The sequence below is a fragment of the Kogia breviceps genome, chromosome X, assembly GCF_026419965.1.
Source record: "Kogia breviceps isolate mKogBre1 chromosome X, mKogBre1 haplotype 1, whole genome shotgun sequence".
Classification (NCBI taxonomy): domain Eukaryota; kingdom Metazoa; phylum Chordata; class Mammalia; order Artiodactyla; family Physeteridae; genus Kogia; species Kogia breviceps.
The window spans coordinates 62,993,261-63,010,619 of NC_081330.1; positions in this window are offsets into that span (position 1 = coordinate 62,993,261).

Consider the following 17,359-nt stretch of genomic DNA (forward strand, 5'->3'; position numbering starts at 1 on the left):
GGAAAGGCCCCAGTCAGGACAGGCTCTATTGTACCCATGGCCAGGCAATAGGAGGGGTCCCCACTGGGAACATCTCTCATGCCGACTGCCTCCCCTACATGCACTGTCACCACCAGGGCCAGCTCTCTCATGCCTGCAGCTGCACACTAGGAAAGAACCTCTGCTGGGGCAGGCTCCCTTGCATTCGCAGCTGCTGGCTACCCCATGCACCTCATTCCCACCAGAGCTCCAGTGACTCTAGACCCCACTGCCTCTACACCCCGTCCTTGCCTGGGGGCACTCATGTGCTCCAGGGTAGCTTCTGGAACAGAACTTTGTGGGCAGCTCACATTCAAAGCTGGGGCTGAAACTAAAGCTGAGCCCCAGGGACAGTGCAATTAAGGAAGAAAAGCTGAAATCTCTTCTCACAGCTGCACAAACCACAAATTAACACCCCAACAACCAGCTTTGTAAACACACTATCTACAGAACATCTTAACGTATAATGAGTGCTCCCACAGCCAATATGAGTATAGCTTTATCAGCTGTAGACTTTGTGGGCACATGCATTTGGGAGTTGGGTCGGGCCAAAGTCTGAGCTTCCCCAACAGGAAGTTCAGAGTTTGAGCACCCACAGCGGATCAAGGTTCATAATTACTGCAATCCTGGGACCTGACTTCAGTGTATTTACACTGGTGGCTTGGTGAAAACATCTGAGGGACAACAGGGCCAATTGACAGCATACCCACAGTTAAGGTGGGGCTGAGATCAGTGCCAACAACAGTGTAATGTGAGAGCTCACACAATGGGTGAAAGATGACACAACAGAACACACCTACAGGTGAACAGCTCCAAAGGAGGAATATTCAGTGGCTTCCCTCCCAGTGGAGTTCTCCAACCCTACATACCTCACACCACAGATCAGGAACACAGCTAAAAGACAGATCTTGGGTATTCTAATCCAACAACTAGGGAGCAGACTCCACCCCTGACAGGGAAGTGAGAGCCACAGAGCAAAGCTGAAGCCTTGCTCAATATCCAGTGTAGGTTCTGTTCACAATAAAATCAGTCACACCTAATATAAAGGACATAACAGCCAGCATGCACTGAGGAACAAGATGGCAGATGTCTATACTAAAAACAACACTTGTGCCAAAAAATACTAAACCCATGCAGGCTACACAGGGATGATTCCAAATTAAAGAGCACTCCAAGAGAATCTGAGGGCCTGGCATTTGATGGAAAAACCCCCAGAAGATTTAGCATTGAAAGCCATCAAGGCTTGAGTGCAGGAACTCCACAGGGCTGGGGAAAACAGATATTTCACTCTTGAAGAGTGCACACAAGATCTCATGTGCACTGGGACACAGCACAAAGCAGTACATCAATAGGAACCTAGGCTACACTTACCTAGGCTTTTTGGGGAGTCTCATGAAGAGGAAAAGGTCGATTACATATCACTGTGAGGGCAAGGACACTGGTAGTGGAGGCCCAAGGGAATATTGATCAGAGTGAGCTCACATAGAGGTCCACATTTCAGCACCAAGACCCAGCCACATGAAACAATCTGCAGGCTTCAGGGCTGGAAAGCCTCAGGACAAACAACCACGAAGATAGGAGCACAGCCCCACGCATCAGATAACAGGCTGCTTAAAGTCAAACTGAGTTCAAAGCCACCTCAAAACACAACACTTGTCATGGCCCTGCCCATCAGAGGGACAAGACCAAGCTCCACCCACCAGGAGGCAGACACCAGAAGCAAGAGGAACTACAATACTGCAGTTTGTGGAAAGGAGACCACAGACTCAGAAAGTTAAACAAAAGGAGATGACAGAGAAATATGTTGTAAATGTAGGAAGAAAATAAAACCCCATAAGAACAACTGAATGAACCAGAGACCATCAATCTACCTGAAAAAATAATTCAGAGAAATGATAGTAAAGATGATCCACAATCTCGGAAAAAGAATGGAGGTACAGATTGAGAGGATACAATAAATATTTAACAAAGAACTAGAAGATCTAAAGAACAAACACAGATGAACCATACAATACCTGAAATGAAAAGTATACTAGAAGGAATCAATAGCATAATAACTGAGAAAGAAGAATAGGTTAACTGGAAGACAGAGTGGTGGAAATCACTGCCACAGAACAGAATAAACAGAAAAGAATGAAAAAAAATGAGTAAAGTCTCAGAGACCTCTGGGACAATATTAAATGCACCTAAATTTGCATTATAGTGGTCCCTGGAGGCAAAGAGAAAGAGAAAGGTCCTGAGAAAATATTTGAAAATATAGCCGAAAACTTCTCTAACATGAAAAAGGAAACACTCACTCAAGTCCAGGAAGTGAGCATGGAGGGAACATACCTCAACATAATTAAGTCCACATGTGATAAAACCACAGCAAATATCATTCTCAATGGTGAAAAACTGAAAGCATTTCTTCTAAGATCAGGAAAAAGACAAGGATATCCACTCTCACCACTCTCATTAAACATAGTTTTGGAAGTCCTAGTCATGGCAATCAGAGAAGTAAAAGAAATACAAGGAATCCAAATTGGAAAATAAGAAGGAAAACTGTCACTGTTTGCAGATGACATGATACTATACATAGAGAATCCTAAAGATGCCACCAGAAAACCACTAGAAAATTGCAGGATTCAAAATTAATACACAGAACTATCTTGCACTCCTATACATTAATGATGAAAGATAAGAAAGAGTAATTAAGGAAAAAATCCCATTTACCATTGCATCAAAAAGAATAAAACACTTATGAATAAATCTACCTAAGGAGGCAAAAGACCTGTACTCAGAAAATTTGAGATACTGATGAATAAATAAAATATAACACAAAAGATGGAGAGATATACCATGTTCTTGGATTGGAAGAATCAATATTGTCAAAATGATTATACTACCCAAAGAAATCTACAGATTCAATGCAATCCCTATGAAATTACCAATGTTATTTTTCACAGATTTAGAACAAAAATTTTTTAAACATGTATGGAAACACAAAAGACCAAAAATAGTCAAAGCAATCATGAGAAAGAAAAGCAGAGCTGGAGGAATCAGTCTCCCTGACTTCACACAATACTACAAAACTACAATCATCAAAACAGGTTGGTACTGGCACAAAAGCAGAAATATAGATCAATGGAACAGGATAGGACATCCAGACATAAACCTAAGCACCTATGGTCACCTAATCTATAACAAAGGAGGCAAGATGATACAATGGAGAAAAAATATTCTGTTCAGTAAATGGTGCTGGAAAACTGAACAGCTACATGTAAAATAAATAAATTAGAACATTCTCTAACACCACACACTAAAATAAACTCAAAATGGATTAAAGACCTAAATTTAAGACTGGATAAACTCTAAGAGTAAAACATAGGCAGAACACTTTGTCATAAATTGCAGCAACCTCTTTTATGATCCACCTCCTAGAGTAATGAAAATTAAAACAAAAATAAACAAAAGGGGCTTGATTAAACTTAAAAGGTAATGCACAGCAAAGGAAACTATAAACAAAACAAAAAGACAACCCACAGAATGGGAGAAAATATTTGAAAATAAGCAACTGACAAAGAATTAATCTCCAAACTATATGAACAGCTCATGCAGCTCAATATCAAAAAAGTACAACCCAATCAAAAAAATGGGCAAAAGATCTAAACAGACATTTCTCCAAAGAAGACATACAAATTGACCATTATGGCCAAAAACCACATGAAAAGATGCTCACAGTCACTAATTATTAGAAAAATGTGAATCAAAACTTCAATAAGGTATCACCTCACCCCAGTCACAATAGCCATCATCATAAAATCAACAAACAATAAATGCTGTATAGGGTGTGGAGAAAACGGAATCCTCCTACACTGTTGGTGGGAATGTAAATTGGTACAGCCACTATGGAGAACAGTATGGATATTCATTATAAAACTAAAAATAGAACTACCATATGATCCAGAAATCCCACTGCTGGTCCTATATTTGGAGAAAACCTTCATTCGAAAAGATACATGTACCCCAATATTCATTGCAGCAGTATTTACAATGTTTCCAGGACATGGAAAAAACCTAAATGTCCATCAATGGAAAAATGGATAAATAAGATGTGGTATATATGTATACAGAATGGAATATTATTCAGCCATAAAAAAGAAATAATGCCATTTGTAATGACATGGATGGATGAACATAAATATTGCCATACTAAGCGAAGTAAGTCAGAGAAAAACAAATATTATATGATATCACTTATAGGTGGAATCTAAAAATTGGTACATATGAATTTATTTACAAAACAGAAATAAAGTCACAGATGTAGAAAACAAACTTATCATTACCAAGGATGAAAAGTGAGGTAGTGAGGGATAAATTGGGTGATTATGATTGACATATACATACTACTATATATATAATAGATGACTAATAAAAACCTACTGTATAGCATAGGGAAGTCTACTCAATACTCTGTAACGACCTGTATGGGAATGAAATCTAAAAAAGAGTGGATATGTTTATATGTATAGCTGATTCACTTTGCTGTATAGCAGAAACTAAGACAACATTGTAAAGCAACTATACTCCAATAAAAATTAATTTAAAAAATGAAAAAAAGAATACTACAAGAACAATCAGGAAACAAATAACAAATTGGCAATAAGTATGTACATATCAATAATCACTTTAAATATCAGTGGACTAAGGTTTATATCATAAACCATAAGGTGGCTGATTGGATTAAAAACAAGACCCATCTATATGCTGCCTAGAAAATGTTCACTTCAGTGCTAAGGACACACAGACTGAATGGGATGCAAAAGATATCCAATGCAAAGTGAAATGAAAAGAGAGCTGGAGTAGTAATACTCATATCAGACAAGAATACTTTAAAATAAGGTTTATAATAAAAGATAGAGAAGGGAAATATATAATGATGAAGGGATCAATAGAAGAGGAGGATATATCATTTGTAAACATATATACATCTAACATAAGTACACTTAAATATACAAAGAAAATATTAACTGCTAAGGGAGAAATTGACAGCAACATAATAATAATATGAAACTTTAACATGCCAGTAGATAAAATGATATATCATCAAGACTAAAAATCAATAATGAAACATTGGCCTTAATTGATATATTATACCAGATGGACATCCCATCCAGAAACAGCATAATACACATTATTTTCAAGTGCCTAAGGAACATTCTCCAGGATAGATCATATGCTAGGCCACAAATCAATCCTCAAAAAGTTAAGAAGATAGAAATTACATTGAGCAACGTTTTTAACCACATTGGTATGAAATTAGAAATCAGTTATAGGAATAAAAGTGAGAAAAACAAAAATCTGTGAAGACAAATCATGGTATTTTAAAAAAACAATGGTACAAAAAAGAAATCAAACACAGAATCAGAAAATATCTTTGACATACGAAATTTAAAGAACAACATTTCAAATTCTATTAGACACAACAAAAGCAGTTCTAAGGGGGAAATTAATAGTGATACAGACCTACTTCAAGAAATGAGAAAAATCTCAAATAAACAACCTAAGTTACCATTAAAGGAATGAAAATATGAACTGACAAAGCTCAAAATCAAAAGAACTTATAATGATCAAAAAGAAATAAATAAAACAGATTCAAAAAGTCAATATGGGGCTTCCCTGGTGGCACAGTGGTTGAGAGTCCACCTGCCAATGCAGGGGATGTGGGTTTGTGCCACAGTATGGGAAGATCCCACATGCCACGGAGTGGCTAGGTCTGTGAGCCATGGCCCCTGAGCCTGTGCATCTGGATCCTGTGCTCTGCAATGGGAGAGGCCACAACAGTGAGAGGCCCATGTACAGCAAAATAAATAAATAAATAAATAATAATATGAAAATATAGGGTTTCCCTGGTGGAGCAGTGGTTGAGAGTCTGCCTGACGATGCAGGGGACATGGGTTCGAGCTGTGGTCTGGAAGCATCCCACATGCCATGGAGCAACAGGGCCCATGAGCCACAACTACTGAGCCTGCATGTCTGGAGCCGTGCTCCACAATGAGAGGCCGTGACAGTGAGAGGCCCGTGCACCATGATGAAGAGTGGCCCCCATTCACCACAACTGGAGAAAGCCCTCGCACAGAAATGAAGACCCAACATAGCCAAAAATAAATAAATGAATTAATTAATTTTTTAAAACAGAGAACATATAGATAAAACCAAGGGCTTTCTTTTTAAAAAAATAAAATTGATAAGTCTTTAGTCAAATTCATTAAGAAGAAGATAAAACAGAAATAGAAACATTCATAAGAGAATGCTATGAAGAGTTAAAAGCCAACAAATTGGATGTATTAGAAGGAATGAATAAATTCCTGGAAACACACAATCTTCCAAGACTGAATAGGAAGAAATATATAATCTGATTAGATCAATTACTAATATTCAAATTGAATCACTAATCACAAATTCCCATCAAGTAAAAGTCCAGGACCAGAGAGTGTCACAGGACAATTCTTCCAAACATTTAAAAATAGTTAGTACCTATTCTTCTCAAATGATTTTTAAAAAAGTGAAGATGAGAGAAAACTCCCAAAAAACATTCTATGATGCTGGCATTATCTTGATACTAAAACCAGACAAGACAGTACAAAAAAAGAAAAATACAGGCCAATATCCATGATGAATATAAATGTAAAAATTCTTAACAAAATATCAGCAAAACTTAATTGGACAATACAGTAAACGGGTCACACACCATGATCATGTGGGATGCAAGGATGGGTTCAATATATGCAAATCAAACAATGTGATACACCACATTAAGGAAATTAAAAATCACATGATCATCTTAATGAATGCAGGAAAAGCATTTGACAAAATTGAATATCCATTCATGATAAAAACTCAACAAAGTTGGTATACAGGGAATATATATCAAAATAATAAAAGCTGTATATGACAAACACACAGCTAACATCATACACAAGGGTGAAAAGTTGAAAACTTTTTCTCTAAAATCAGAGACAAAAAATGGATGTCCACTCTCACATTTCTATTTAACATAGTATTGGAAGTCCTGGTCAGCAGAATCAGACAAGGAAAAAAGAAAATGGCATCCGATGTAGATGACATACTATACCTAGAAAAACACTAAAGTCTCCACCAAGAAAAAAAAAATTAAGTATAACTAATAAATAAATATAGTAAAATTGTAGGATATAAGATAAATATACAGAAATAGTTTGTTTTTATATACCCTAATAATGAGCTATCAAAATGAGAAAGCAAGAAATCAATCCAATTTACAATAGCATCAACAAGAATAAAATAGTTAGAAATAAATTTATCCAGGGAAGTTAAAGACCTGTACTCTGAAAACAATAAGATATTGATGAAACAACTTGAAAAAAAAATACAAATACAAATAAATTTAAAGATACACTGTGTTCATAGATTGGAAGAATTAATGTTGTTAAAATATATGTACTTCCCAAAGGAATCTACAGATTTAATGCAATCCCTATCAAAATATCCATGACACTTTTTACAGAACTAGAACAAATAATTTTAAAATATATGTAGAACCACGAGAGATTCTGAATAGTCAAAGCAAACGAGAATATAAAGAAAGCTGGAGGGATCATTCTCCCTAACTTCATACTATGCTACAAAGTGACAGTAATTAAACAGTATGGTAGTGTCACAAAAACAGACACAGAGATAAACAGAACAGAATAGAGAGCATAGAAATAAACCCACACTCATCTTATCAACTAATCTAAAAGAGGCAAGATTATAAAATAGAGAAAGACAATTTATTCAATAAATGGTGTTGAAAACTGGACAGCTACATTTAAAATAATGAAATTAGGACATTTTCATACACCATATACAAAAATAAATTCAAAATGGATTAAAGACCTAAATATAAGAATGGAATCCATAAGATTCCTAGACAAAAACCTAATCAGTATGCTCTTTGACATAGGTCTTTTCAATATTTTAATGGATTTATCTTCTCAGACAAGGGAAGCAAAAGCAAAAATAAACAAATGAGACTTAATAAAAGTTAGAGCCTTTGCACAGTGAAGGCAACCATCAACAAAATAAAAAGGCAACTTACTGAATAGAAGATATTTGCAAATAATATGTCTGATAAGGGATTTATATGCTAAAAATGTGAAAAACTCATGCAACATAATGTCAGAAATCAACCAACTTAATTATATAATGAGCAGAGGACCTGAATAGACATTTTTTTTCCAAGGAAGACGTACAAACGCAAATGTAAACTACAATGAGGTATCACCTCACACCTGTTGGAATGGCTTTCACCAAAAAGACAACAAATAACAAGTGCTGGTGAGGATGTAGAGAAAAGGGAACCCTTGTGCACTCTTTGTAGGAATGTAAATTGGTTCAGCCACTGTGGAAAACACTATGGAGTTACCTCAAAAAATTAAAAATAGAGCTGCCATATGGTCAAGCAATTCATCTCCTGAATATATGCATTCCAATATTCATAGCAGCATTAATTAAAATAGACAATATACGGAAGCAACTTATGTCTATCAACTGATGAATGGATAAAGAAGTTATACACACACACATGATGGAATATTATTCAGCCATAAAATAGAATGACATTTTGTCATTTGCAACAAAATGTATTAATCTGGAGGGTATTATGTTTATTGAAATAAGTCAGACAAAGACAAATATTTTATGTTTTCACTTATATGTGGAATTTGAAAAATAAAACAAATGAGCAAATATAACAAAACGGAAACAGATTTACAGTTACAGAAAACAAATAAGTGGTTACTACTGAGGAGCAGGGTGGGGAGAGGCAGAAGATAGTGGAAGAGGATTAAGAGGTACAAACTACTAAATATAAAATAAATAAGATATAAAGATGTAATGTACAGCACAGAGAATATAGCCAATGTTTACAAATTTATCTGCATTATAATCTATGAAAATATTGAATCACTATGCTGTATGTTGTACACCTGTAACTAATATAATACTGTAAGTCAACTATACATCAAATAAATAAATAAACTTGAAATTGATAAGAAAAAAAATTAAAATATATTGCTTCATATTACAAAATTGCTCTCTATAACAGTTGTACCAATTTGCACTCTTAGTTAGCTGTGTATGATTTCTTTTAATTCTACCATGATCACACTTGATACTATATTTTAAAAATTAAGCTTACATTCATTAATAAAATATATGTTAATATTTTTATGGTCTTTCTACTACTTGTCTTCAAACCTGGTTTTACTTTTAAGTAAAAGTGCTACAATTGTGATCTTTGAAACACTCACCCTTTTCCTTTTTTTTTTTTTTTTTTTTTTTGCAGTACGCGGGCCTCCCACCGTTGCGGCCTCTCCCACTGCGGAGCACAGGCTCTGGACGCGCAGGCCCAGCAGCCATGGCTCTCAGGCCCAGCCACCCTGCAGCATGCAGGATCTTCCTGGACTGGGGCACGAACCCACGTCCCCTGCATCGGCAGGCGGACTCCCAACCACTGCGCCACCAGGGAAGCCCTTTTCCTGTTATTTTGATCCTCAAGTAACTTTTGTATGCAGTTATATTAAAAGAGATATTTCCATAAAATTGAGACCTTAATATTTGTATAATCTTTAATGAGCAGGAGGTTTGATTTAATAAATGGTTTTCATTTGGCATATCATATATTTACTTTAATGTAAAGCAAAATAGAGATAGTTTCTAAAATATTATTTGAACAGAATACCTTTTAAATGTATAAAGCCTATCTGTAGGAGTGTATAAAATGTTTTTTTTAATGGAGAAGAATATTAAAAATATTATTTCATCCAGTATTCAAGACTAGTAGGTTATATAACTAATACATGTTGATATGAAAACATAAAATTAATAGAGAAAGTTATATTATGTGGTAAACATTTTTATTTGTTATTTTGGCTCTCTATTTTTTCTGTTTATTAAACTTGCAATTGATGGAGAAAGGATTATTTTATTTTTCTTTTTTACTTCAATAATACTCACCCATATTAATGACCTATTAGTTATTTTATACATAGCTTCCAATAAAATGGATTGCATTAACATATTGAAAAGTGACTAAAATAATTACACATCAAAATAAATTTTACTTACTTTCTCTCAAGCATTTGACTAAGTAAAATAAACTATTTTGGCTTAAATATACAGCAAAAAGTATTTTTAGTAATAAATTTAAAAATGTTATATTTTTGAAGTTTGTCACATCTGCTTACCCCAAATTCTCAAAATCTAAATATCCAATGTTTACAAGTATTGCTACTTCTCAAAAGATTGCTTTGAATTTGAAATATGAATATACAAATTGTGGTTAATTATAAAATAAACTAGGTGGTTATGTAGTCATAGTTCTATTTAGTTTCTTCAATGAAATTTTAAAATGTTATTTATTGTTTTAATGTGTTTTAATTATTTAATGAAATATATGGTATATATTATATAAATTATTTTCCCTGCAATCATGGGAATGACTTAATAATCTGCCCATGTTATACTGATGATGAATTAGATCCTTCAGGATGATCTCTTTCCTTCACTTTAATGTGTAACAACAACAACATGAATAATTACTATATGCCAGGTCTTGTGTCAGGTACTTTAAATGCATTGCCTCATTTAATCTTTATCACCCTTTGAAGTGAATACCATTGCCTACATGTTTTAGAATAAAAAAGCAAAGTCTAGGAAGCCTAAATGGGCTCCTTGAGGGCATGCACTATTAAATGGCAGACCTCAGTTTTGAATTCACATTTCTCTGCTGCCAAAGCCCAAGCTGTTAGCCACCATATTACACCATCTTTGATTCTCAGAATGCACCACTTTATTTTTATTGACCTGGAACTTGTCTGCCTTGTTCAATTGTAGCACATGTCCCAGCATAAATCAATAAAATTGAAATTCAAATTAGAAAAATCTGTTTCATGAAGATGGCCTTGCATGTGAATCATAATTCCAACACTTATTAAATCTTTGGGAACTTGGACATGCTTTTTAAGGCTTCTGAACCTTAGTTTCCTCACTTGTATATTGGAAATAACACCTAACCCCACCTACACCAAAGTTCTTGAAATAATGTGTGTAAAGCACCTAGCACAGTGCCTGGTGTATTGTTATGAGTAGAGGAAATATTAGTACCCTTGCTCCTGGTAAGCTGTTAGCCTAAATGACTCTTCCTATAATTGTTAATCCCTTTTCTCATAGTTTTCATCCAGGGAAATGTAAAATTTTCACATCTTGAAAGAAATAAGTCATATCTATCTGCTTTGATATGAAAAAGGAAAAGAGAGGGGAATAACAGAAAAAAAAGTGAGTAAGGAGAAAAGAAAAGAGAAGATCATAAAGGAAGATGGTTAAAATTATTTGAGTATGAGGAGGAGAACTTTCACACCAGTGTACCAACTGGAACGAATCAATCTTAGAATCTCACAAACTTGTTCATGACAAAAGTCTGGCAAAATTTTCTGGATGAATAGCTAGAAGCTCAGAAAATCAGAGAATTTTATAGCCCATCAAAACCAACTTTGTGTGAAATAATTGAATATCTCTCAAAAGGATTTATTTGAAAGAAGTTGATTTTCATTTTTTCCCAAATAAAGCTAAGTAAAAATATTTTTGACTTGCTAAACTGCTAAAACTATACTCTGAAATCGAAATATTGGGGAGTAAACTGACTATGGTATTTTCTTTCCATACATGATTTTTGTTTTTTGGTTCTTGAAAAGCAAGAATTTAACGATTAGTGTGGGCACAGTTTCATTAGCTGCCAAATTTCCTTTTCTAGAACACATTGAGAAAGAGAGTAATATATGTTTCTTATGATCATTGTTCAAAATATCCTTCCAGTTGGGGCCAGGGTATCTTCCACTGCAATCTGACTAAGAATAATACTGAGAATTTGAATGCATTTTGTCCTCTGTACCTCATCATAATAATTGTTGTTGAGAACATCATATAAAGACATTGGGCCAGGGACTACATCAGATTGCCAATTCTAAGCCCATTCTACAAAAAGGCTATTCTTTTTTTTTTTTTTTTTTTTTGGTGGTACGTGGGCCTCTCACTGTTGTGGCCTTTCCCATTGCGGAGCGAAGGCTCCGGACGCACAGGCCTAGCGGCCATGGCTCATGGGCCCAGCCGCTCCGTGGCATGTGGGATCTTCCCGGACCGGGGCACGAACCCGTATCCCCTGCATCGGCAGGTGGATTCTCAACCACTGCGCCACCAGGGAAGCCCAAAAAGGCTATTCTTATATAAGTAATTTATAGTTATCTTCTATATCACTTCAATATATTTAACATTCCCTTCCATGATCATATTTAAAATAAACTTCTTATTTTTGAATTGTTTTAGGTTTACAGAAAAGTTGCAAAGGCAGTACAATTTTCCCTTTTGTTAGTATATTATTGAGGTATATTTGTCATAATTAATGAACCAATCATGATATACTATCATTATCTAAAGTCCATATTTTATTCCTATTTTCTTCATTTATACTTGATATCCTTTTGTTGTTTACCAGGATCCCATACAGTATACATTACATTTAATCATTATGTCTACTTAGGCTCCTCCTGGCTGTGATAGTATCACAAACTATCCTAGTGTTACATGACCTTAGCAGTTTTGAGTTACACTGGTCAAGTATTTTGAGGAATGTCCCTCAGTTGAAGATTATCTGAAGTTTTTGCTGGGATACTGGGTTTTGAGGAGAAAGGCCATAGAGGTAAAATGCCATCCACATCCCCTGAATTGATCTCAACAGAAACAAACAAACAACACTTATTAGCCAAGACTTTGTCTCTTCTCTGAGTAATCAAACCTTTAGCAAGATCAAACCTTTGGAAGCCCTAATTTCTCTTTATTAAATGATAGGATTGATTACCAAAATCAATTTTTAAAACTTAGATGCGACAGTAATGGAGCTGTTAAATTGAGTTTGGGAAATTTTTATAAAAATTTTTGGGAAAAAGACCATAGAAGTAAAATGACACTAAAATCTCATCATGTTAGGGATACATGCTATCAATATGACCTATTTCTATTGATGTGCACATTTATCACCTGAGTGAGCTAATAACTGTGAGGATTCTACTGTGTAAAATTACCTTATTTTTCCTCTTTCCGTGTTGTACTCGTTAAAAAAAAAAACACTGCGCACAATGCACGTTTAAGGACTGGGGTGTTGGGTAAAAATGTTACACCTCCTTGAGAGAGAAGTGTCTACTTACTATTTTTATTCACTAGAGTTTTGTTTTCTGTGCAATTTCTTATTTAATCAATCCTTAATTTTTAAATTAGTTTGAAGTCCTGGTTATATATTTTTCCCATTTTATTGAGGTATAATTGCCATATGGAATATATAAGTTTAAGGTGTACAGCAAAATGATTTGACTTACATACATAATAAAATAATTATCACAGTAAGTTTAGTGAACATCTATTTTCTCATTAAGGTACAAAATTAAGGAAATACTAATCCCTTGTCATGAGAACTCTTAGGATTTACTCTCTTAACAATTTTCCTAAATACATGCACCAGAGTTAATTATATTTATCATGTTGTACATTACATCCCTGGTACTTATTTATCTCATAACTGGAAGTTTGTACATTTTGACTGCTTCCAATCAACTCCCTTTTCCCCACCTCCCCACTCTGGTAACCAAAAATCTGATCTAATTGTTTTATGATTTTGATTATTAGTGTGTTTGTTTTAAGTATAATTGACCTACAACACTATGTTCATGTTATATAACATAGTGTTTTGATATTTCTATACATTTCAAAATGGTCTCCAGGACGAGTCTAGTTATGATATGTTATCACACAAAGAAATATCATATATTTACATATAATTATTTATTGATATATATTTATTATATTTATTGATAATATTTATCAATATATATTTATTGATTATATATATATTATATTTATTGATAACATTTCCCACAATGTATATTTCATAGCCATGATTTATTTATTTTTCAACTGGAAGTTTGTACATCTTAATCTCCCTCAACTATTTCTTTCCTCTCTCCACCCCAGTCATCTCTGGCAAGCACTTGTTTGTCTTCTGAGTCTATAAATCAGTTTCTGCTTAATCGTGTTTTTGTTTTGTTTTGATTTATTTGATTCCATATATAAGTGAAATTATACAGTATTTTTCTTTCTCTGACTTATTTCACTTAGCACAATATCCTCTATGTCCATCCATGTTGCTGAAAATGTCAAGATTTCATTTTTATAGGTGAGTAATATTCAATTATATGTATATAATTATATATATAATATATATATATCACATTTTTTATTCATTTATCTAAAATGGGCACTTAGGTTGCTTCCATATCTTGGCTATTGTAAATAATGCTGCAATAAATATACAGGTACATATATGATTTTGAATTAGTGTGTTTGCTCTCTTCAAATAAATACTCAGTAGTGGAATTTATGGCTTATATGGTAGTTCTATTTTTAATTTTTTGAGGGATGTTCATACTGTTTTCCATAGCAGCTCTGCCAATTTACATTCACAAAAACAGTGCATAATGGTTCCCTTTTCTCCACATCCTTGCCAACACTTGTAATTTGTTTTCTTTTTGATGATAACCATTCTGAACAGGTGCGAGGTGATATGTCATTATGGTTTTGATTTGCATTTCCCTGGTGATTACTGATGTGGAGCATCTTTTCAGGTGTCTGTTGGCCATCTGTATGTCTTCTTTGGAAAATGTCTTTCATGTCCTCAGCCATTTTTTAAATGGGTTGCTTGTTTTCCTGATGTTAAGTTTACACATTCTTTGTACATTTTGGATACTAAGTCCTTATTGAATACATCATTTTCATATATATTCTCCCACTCAATAGATCTCCTTATTTTTTTGTTGATAGTTTCCTTTGCTGTGTAAAAGCTTTGTAGTTTGACGTAGTTCCATTTGTTTATGTTTGTTTTTGTTTCCCTTGCCTGAGGAGACATATCATATATATATATATATATATATATATATATATATATATATATATATATATATATAACTACTACTAAAAGACTGATGTCAAAAAGCATACTTCCTACGTTTGCTTCTAGAAGTTTTATATTTTCAGGTCTTACATTTAAGTCTTTAATTGGTTTTAAATTTATTTTTGTGCATGGTGTGAGAAAGTAGTCCAATTTGATTATTTTTCTGTCTAGTTTCCCAAAACAATGTGTTGAAGTGGGCACCTTTTCCCCATTGTATATTTTTGATCTTTTATCATAGACTAACTGCCAAAATATGTGTGGGTTAATTTCTAGGCTTTCTATTCTCTTCCACTGATCTATGTCTTTGTTTCTGTGACAGTAACAAGCTATTATGATTACTGTAGTTTTGTAGTATAATTTAAAACCAGGCTGCATGATACCTCCAGCTTTTGTTGTTCTTTCTTTCTTTTTTTAAAATTTTTATTGGAGTGTAGTTAATTTACAATGTTATGTTAGTTTCCAGTGTACAGCATGTTCTTCTTTCTTAAGATTGGTTTGGCTATTCAGGGTCTTTTGTATTTTCACACATATTTTATAATTATTTTTTAGTTTTGTGAAAAATATAATTGTTGTTTTAATAGGGATTACCTTGTGTTATATGGACATTTAAAAAATATTCATCATCCAAATCCATGAGCATGGTATATATTTCCATATGTTTGTGTCATCTTCAATTTATCAGTCATAGTTTTTCAAGTACAGGTTATTTACCTCCTTGGTTAAATTTATTCCTAGGTATTTTATTATTTTTGATGCAATTGTAAGTAAGAGAGTATTCTTAATTTCTCTTTCTGATAGTTAATTGCTAGTGTATAGAAAATGCAACAGATTTCTGTTTATTATATTTCTATACTGCAACTTTACCAAATTCATTGATGAGTTCTAGTAGTTTTTCAGGGATTGATCAATTCAAATTGTCTATTTCTTCTGATTCAGTTTTGGCATGTTGCATGTTTCAAGAAATTTGTCCACTTCTTTCAGATTTTCCAATCTGTTGGCATATATCTGTTTGTAGTGTTCTCTTATGATTTTTTGTATCTCTGTAGTATTGGTTGGTATTTCTCTTCCTTCATTACATATTTTGTTCATTTGGGTTCTCTCTCTTTTTTTTATGAGGAGCCTGGGTAAAGGTTAAGTAACTTAGTTTATATTTTGAAAGCACCTGCTCTTAGTTTCATTGATGTTTTTCTATTTTTTGTTTCTATTTTATTTATTTCCTCTCATCTTTTTTATGTCCTTCCATCTGCTGACTTTGAGCTTTGTTTTTTCTTCTTTTGCTAATCCATTTAGTTGGAGAGTTTGTTTTTTTATTTGAGATTTCTCCTGTTTTTTTCAGGTAGGCCTATATTGTTATAAACTTCCCTCTTAGAACTGATTTTGCTGCATCCCATAGATTTCAGAAAATTGTGCTTTTATTTTCATATATCAAAGGTATTTTCTGATATCCAATTTGATTTCTTCATTGACTCATTTTTTTAGAAGCATGTAGTTTAGTCTCTACATGTTTGTGCTTTTCCCATTTTTCTTCCTACAATTGATTTCTAGTTCATACCATTGTGGTCAGAAAAATAATAATTTCTATCCTCTCAAATTTGTTGAGACTTGTTTTGTGGCCTAGCTTGTGACATATTGGGGAGAATGACCCATGTGCACTTAAAAAGAATGTATATTCTGTTGTTTTTAGATGGAATGCCCTATAGATATCTGTTAGGTCAAATGGTCTATTGCATCATTTAAGACCACTGTTGCTTTATTGATTTTCTTTCTGGATGATCTGTTGATTGTTGTAAATGGGGCATTAAAATCCCCTACTGTTATTGCATTGTCAATTTCTTCTTTTATGTCTTTAAATATTTGCTTTACATATTTATGTGCTCCTGTATAGGGTGCATATATGTTAATGAGTGAAATACCCTATTCTTATACTGACCCCTTTATCAATATATAATTACCTTCTTTGTCTTCTGTAAATTATTTTGTTTTAAAATATATTTTGTCTGATATGTGTACAGCTGCCTCCACTTTCCTGTTATTTCTATTTGCATGAAATATCCTTTTTTGTATTCCCTACCTTAAAGTCTGTGTGTCTCTTTAGTCCTAAAGTGAAACTCTTTCTTGCACCACATGTGTCTTTTTTATTCAATAAACCACCTTACATCTTTTGATATTAACATTTTGTCTATTGATATTTAAAGTAAATATTAATAGGTATGTACTTATTCCCATTTTGTTACTTGTTTTCCAGTTGTTTTTGTAGATCTTCCCTGTTCTTGTTTTCTTCTTTCA